The 6879-nt window shown below is 43.6% G+C and overlaps 1 non-coding gene across 1 annotated transcript; it reads right to left on the reverse strand.

Moving 5' to 3' along the window:
* Positions 1-1017: 1017 nt before the first annotated feature.
* LOC144263333 (U6 spliceosomal RNA) lies at positions 1018-1120 on the reverse strand. Its single transcript, XR_013345798.1, has one exon. It is a non-coding gene; the product is annotated as a U6 spliceosomal RNA (small nuclear RNA).
* Between the last annotated feature and the right edge of the window lie 5759 nt (positions 1121-6879).

A 6879-nucleotide genomic window follows, 5' to 3' on the forward strand; every position in this document is an offset into this window, starting at 1 on the left:
AGGTTGGCTGCCAGCATGGAGTGCAATAGACTATTAAGCAATACAAAAATAAGTGACATGTGCGATTCTATAATGCTTTTATTTCTCAAGAGAAGCAGCATTAATAGTGTTTTTCTTTTAACTTCTGGAGTTGTCCACTTGCTGGTTTTAGGGGCATTCATAATACATTTTGCTTAATTGAAATGGCAGTTCCTTGGCCCTTAGCAGTTGACATGCCATGTGTCCCTGTCTTTTACAATCCCAATGCTTAGAAGATGGGCAGAATTTCAAAGTAAAGCAACATGAGGGAGACAGAAGATATAGGCAATTAATGCACTAGTGTTTCTTGTCTGAAGACTTTGGTACAAATCTGGGTTTGGGTCACAAGTGAAAATGAGTTTGGTGAACTCTGGTGGAAATGACTCATCAGTAAACAGTAGCTACACAGGAGCAAGGTATTTTCCTCAAGGGAAGATGATTACAACAAGAAAACAAGATACATTCACAGAAAATTCCACAGCTTGAGGGCTCAGTCAAGTACTATTACCCAGGCTACAGAGCCCTGTCTTCCCAAAAGCTTTTTCTCCTCCTCTCCATCTCAAGCAATCAATTTAGAGGCCATTCTCTGAGCACCTGCACACCAGAGGAAAGGGAAGCTCACTGAATAGTGCCCTGACATATGGCCACTTCATAAAATCTTACCATACGTGTTCATTTCCTCTGACTATGGTAGAGTGTAGAGCAATGGTTCTCAGCCCGTGGCCCAATCAGCCCACAGCTGCGGACCATGTGACATCCTCAGGGCTATACGGCTAGTACATATATTGTGTGGTTGCAGCTCACATTGCACATAGAGAGCTGCATATGCGGCCCACAGTGGTAAATGGGTTGAGAACCGATAGTGTAGAGCATGGACCAGAGAGGACTAGCCAAGACCGAGGTCCCGTGGTAGGTTCCAAAGAGAACCTCTGGCAGCAAAGCTCCTACATTTACTTCAATTTAAAAAGAGGCAAAGCTAGCATGGGGGCAGAAGCAATAAAAACTATGGAACGCTTCATGAATTTGTGTGCCATCCTTGCTCAGGGGCCATGCACATTATCTCTGTATTGTTCCAGTTTTAGTGTATGTGCTGCCGAAGCAGTAGCGGCAGAGGCAGACGCTGTAATCACAGTAAAGTACATGGGGTAGTGACTGCATTAATGGCCAGAGTGAACGGCATCAGTAAAAGATGCGGCCTTTTTTTCTCTCTCTCTCTACCCAGGGGCATCAAATAATCCTCTTGTCTCTTGAACAAAGGGATTCTCACTCTAGTATTGCACCAGGAGCTGCTCTTGAAATAACCACACAGAAACACTCGCTGAAGGCACTGATGTTGGTAGCTTCTGATTGCTGAGGGGATGTGTCACCATTCACCTTCAATGGCTGTTAGTCAGCCACAGCCTCTATACTAGGAGAGGTGCTTTTGGAGCATTCACAAGTTAAAACTGAAACGTTCGTCATCACAATATGTCAGGGGGCAGTGGCATTTGGGGAATCAGTAATCTACTTCATTTCAGCAGCTGGTCTCTGATTTCCTTTTCCTCTGCAAAAATAAAAATAAATCCTGTGCTGGTGCTGAGATGGTGTGACAGAACTGGAAGGTTAGCGGAGGGAATTTAATTTCACAACACCCGTCTGATTGGCCAGCTGGCTTATGGATCTTTTCTGTTATTTCTTACTGATTGGTAATTGCATTAACTCTTGGATCACATTCTCTGTCTCTGACACATGAAAATTACTTTCATCCTACTTTGAAAAATTAATTCCTGGGGACTCCTGGGGAAAGTGGATAAAGAGCTTTTTACCTGTAGGTTACCATTTCAAATCCATCCTCATAGGGCAGTGATCGAAAGACATTCCCATCCAACGTCTCTCCTTGCAGGCCTATGTAAAATGAGTTGGTGTTCGCAGTCTGATTTCAGTTCCATCTCACAAAACCACCATAATAATTGATCTCTTTGCTCAGTGGAGAGGGCAAGGACTAGCTGAGCATGGAGAGATCATGACCTAGAGGAGGCATCACAAAGAATAAAGAGCGTGCACCCTACTAACATCAGTAGGGGCTGTTAGTATCTGTGCTATAAGACCCTTGCTGTGGTGAGGAGTTGAGTGACCTTATCTCTCACTGAAGTCAGGTCTAAATTCAAGGCTTTTCACAAGCATCATATTAATATGAAAAAGTAACCATTTCCAGGTAGGAAAGAGATGGGTGATGGGAACAGTACAGAAGTCTCATCCACTAAATAAAGATAAATGATCAAATCACTTGATCATCACACAAAATCACACATAATCATCATCTAGCAGTAATCCCATGCTGTCTGTGACATCACTTCCAGATGATATGGGCCAACACAACCAGATTATGCAAGAACATAACAACTACATTTATCAGCAACTTCCCATCATGCCCACCTCATGTCCCATTATATCTGCTACATGACAAAGACCTCATGATAGATATTGTGAGGCGCCCTTATCCTGGATCAAGAAGCACCATAAGGATTCTGAAAAGTTCCTTCAGTTCTGTCATCTCTCCCTCCTTCTTCTTCACTGATGGCCTTTGCTGTACTTACCAGTACTTACTGGCGCAGTTAAAAAAATTACTTCAAAAATATAACTTGTGTATCCAGGTCTGTGAATGAATGCAATTACAGAGGTAAGGCAAACAGCATAGACCGTCTGATCTAGAGTTCACTGTAGACAATAATCCTGAATGGGATTTAGGTGCCTAAATCCCAGATTTAGGGGTTACTGCAATCCACAAAACATCCGTAGGCACCTAAACTTACGCAGTGCCTGAATTTTCAATGTAAAAATTCTCTAGTTGCCTAAATTTCTTCCTGAGGGCATACACACTACTGTCGTACAGATGCATGAATGCATGCATATCTCCCAACTGAGCCCCACTGCGATCCTAAAATCACATGTGAAGATATGGGTTGACCCAGCTAACTTGCCTGCATGGCCTTATCTGCTAGGGTGTTTTGAGCACAGCTAACTCCCCAAGTAGGTAGTGTTCTCACCCAGGATGTGGGAGATGCCACTTTCAATTTCCCCCTCTACCTGATGACAAGATGGAATTTGAACTGGGGTCTCCCACCTCTCAGAGTGTCCCTAATCACTGAAGGATGGCATATTCTGATGTGACTCTGTCTCAACCTCTCTTTTTGAAGTCTTTAACTTTGTATTAATTAAATATTAGTCACTAAAGTCACCATCTTCAATCAGGTACATGTAACTACAGCTGCCCACCTCAGAAATGCAGAGACATCTAAGGACTGATTTTTCAGGTGTGTACAATTTCCAAGGAAGTCAACAGTGACTACTTATGGTAATCACAGGTCTACACCCATTTGGAGTACACTCACTAAGCAGCTCTTCTGCTTTATGGTGGGCTTTGTATCTCCTTAACTGGCTGCATTTTAATAGGGACCTTTTTCCCCCAGAGGAGTTCATTATGATTAATGTTTTATCAGTGAATTCCAAAGAAATTAACAGTGATTTGCCACTTACTGCAAAGTGTTACTGATCATTCTGGTGGAACGCACTACCTGGGCATTTAAACATCTCCTGATATTTTTATTTAAGAAATAACGAGATACAAGACTCATTAAAATCCCACAGTACAACTTTCACCTCCAGAAATGGATAAAGGTTAAAAAAGCATCTTTACAAACATGCATTTGTGTGCAGAGTTTTCTACTACATGGAAGAAAAATCAACACCAATTTTAAAAGTGCTCTGAGCTCATTTAGGAGCAGTAGGTTTTGAACAGACTGGTATGGTAGCCAGAGTATTCTGCTAAGCATCCTTAACTCAGACAGGAGACAAGGGTGTTTGTATATCACAGGAGGGATTTAGGCCCAGATCCTCAAAGGTATTTAGGTGCCTAACCCCTATTGAAATGAATTAAAGTTAGGCAGGGCTGTCCCTAGGAGGGTGCGGGGCCTGGGACATAGGTGGCGAGTTTCTAAACTGCCGGGGGGGGGGGGGTGGTACTCAGGCCCCCCCTTCCACCCTTTTCCCCAAGCCCCCCCCCCCCGCTTCTATCCCCACTCCGCCCCGTCCCTTCCCGCCCTGCCCCACCCAATTCTGCCCCCTCCCCTGAGCGTGCTGTACCCTCGCTCCTCCCTCCTCCCCCCCAGCACCTCCTGATGCCACGAAACATCTGATCCGCGGCAGGTGGGAGGCCCAGCGAGGGAGGGGGAGGTGCTGATCGGCGGGGCCCGCTGACAGGCAGGAGGTGCTGGGGGAATCTAAGTTATGCAACTCCAGCTACGTGTATAACGTAGCTGGATTCGACGTAGCTGAGGTCAACTTACTGCGCTCTCCTGTTGACTTCCCTTCCTCTTCTCATTCCGGTGGAGTACGGGAGTCGATGGGAGAGTGATCTGCAGTTGATTTAGCGGGTCTTCACTAGACCCACTAAATCTACCCCCAGTACATCGATTGCCGCAGTGTGAATCCCCGGAAACTGTAGACATACCCTTAGAGAACTCCACTGTCAACATTTTGAATATCAGTCTTATAAAACTGCCATGGAAACATACTAGCCCAGCCACATTTATTCTGCCACCTCCCTTTGTCAACATCAGTTGTGTGGAGGTGGCAGCTTGACAGAGATTGCAGACTCGCATAATAAATTGCCGACGTGATAAAGTGCATTTATCATATGTGTCTCCCTGGCTCTGCCCAGCAATCCATCTCCACTGGAAGACCTTGTAACATTCCAAACCTCTAAGCAGCTTTAAATATCTGCCATTAAAAAAAAAATATACCTTGCTAGAGGAATGTTTCCTTCTTACTTTTCCAGAAGTGGAGCTTCTCTCCCAACATTACACCTGCCAAAGATAAGGGATGAATGATATTTGGTCCTACATGAATAAATGATTTAATGTCCTCCTTTTTTTTTCCTCCAGAAATATGACTTCATAACATTTCATTTATATCATTGGAAAGATAGGCTTCCCAACTTCATAATAATGGCGCTGCCTTCTAGATTTTCACGTTTCTGGACATTGAAACAACGACATTTATGCATTGAAAACTATATCTCAGCAAACTACTGTATATAGTTTGACTCATTGTTACTCAGCCAATGCTTATAGGTGGAGGGGTACCAAAAAATCCCAACAATAAACATTCCCTCTCTAAAACATTTCTATAGTAATTCTTTTCTGTAAAATATGTGGCATACAGAATACATGAAGGTGCCAATCAAGCCAATAAAAGATTTATATCACTCTATTAAGTATTCTTTTGCTTTCCATTCTCTTCTATACACTTGACTGGTGATTTTAGTGCCCAACTTCATACACCTTAAAATGGTCTGATTTTGAGAAAATGTTGAACACCAGTGCTCTTATAAAATCACTAGTCAATAATGAAAATCTTGCCCTCCCATCCAAACTCCCTCACAGTAGGCCTGATTCTTCATTACTCTGTATTTTGTATTGACATTTACACTAGTGCGAAATGGATGTGAAATGTTACCATTATGATTTTGCAGCACTTTTTCACCTTGATTTGATGTAAACGACTACATAATCACTTAAATCTAGCTTTATAGTTAATAAATCTGTTTGTTTATTGTACCTGAAGAGGTGCATTTGGTTTGCAGTGTCTCAGGAACTCCCCTTGGGAGAACAAGCCTGGTACATATAGATTTCTTTGTTAAATTGACAAACTTATATAAGCTTTGTGATAAACTCAGGACAGACAGCTGCAAGGGCAGGGTGGAAAACAGTCCCAGAAGGGTAAAAGGCCCTCCTCCTCATCAACTGAGGAGGGGTGACTACAGGTCCATCAGGTTCAGCTGAGATGGGGTTACCAGAGATCAGTTAGGATCAACTGAGAGGGAGTTACCTGAGGGCAATTAGGATCAGCTGATTCCAACTAAAGGCTGCATCCTTAACTCATACAGGAGAGTTAAACTCTCTGCTGTTGGGGAGAGGGGGAGTGCGGAAGTCAAGCTGCCAGTAGGTGAGGAGCAGCAAGACAGCAGGCCTCGGCTGCATTCCCTCCCCTAAGGGAGAAAAACAAGCCTAAAAGATTGGCTGAGAGAAGGAGTGGACTGCCCTTGTGCAGCCAAGAGGGACTACTTTATCCCCAAGCCCATCTTACCTAGGCTAAAAACAGCTGAGGCTGGTGAGACTGAGAAGGCCCTGTGATGGGTTGGATCACAGAAACCGCCTTGGGAACTGCCAGCTGATGTGCCAAGACGACTTCTGCCCCTGCTTCCTGTCCTGGCAGCTTAGGGCTTCCGTGCCCTGCTCGGTTTGAGCCAGACCCCGCTAGCCTGCTGCAAACCCAGACTCAGGTCTGAATGACATCCCCTAACAGCTGTAGTCTCAATTGAAAGCAGCTTACAAAAGTGTTCCTGTCTTTAACACTCAGATGCCCAACTCCCAATGGGGTCCAAACCCCAAATAAATCCATTTTACCCTGTATAAAGCTTTTCCCCCCTACTGTTCCTCACATGTTCTTATCAACTACTGGAAATGGCCCACCTTGATTATCACTTCAAAAGGTTTTTTTTCTCTCCTACTGGTAATAGGATCACCTTACCTGATCACTCTCATTACAGTGTGTATGGTAACACCCATTGTTTCATGTTCTCTGTATATATAAAATCTTCCTACTGTATTTTCCATTGCATTCATCTGATGAAGTGAGCTGTAGCTCACGAAAGTTTATACTCAAATAAATTTGTTAGTCTCTAAGGTGCCACAAGTACTCCTGTTCTTTTTATAAGGTGCAGAGTGACAGAGAATCAGGATCGGTATATCTGCCAGGATTTTTATGAAGTCTCTAGTTTAGTAATATGTTTAGTAATATGTTTAAACTGATCAACCTTTC

This window comes from Eretmochelys imbricata, chromosome 3 (assembly GCF_965152235.1).
Source record: "Eretmochelys imbricata isolate rEreImb1 chromosome 3, rEreImb1.hap1, whole genome shotgun sequence".
NCBI lineage: Eukaryota > Metazoa > Chordata > Testudines > Cheloniidae > Eretmochelys > Eretmochelys imbricata.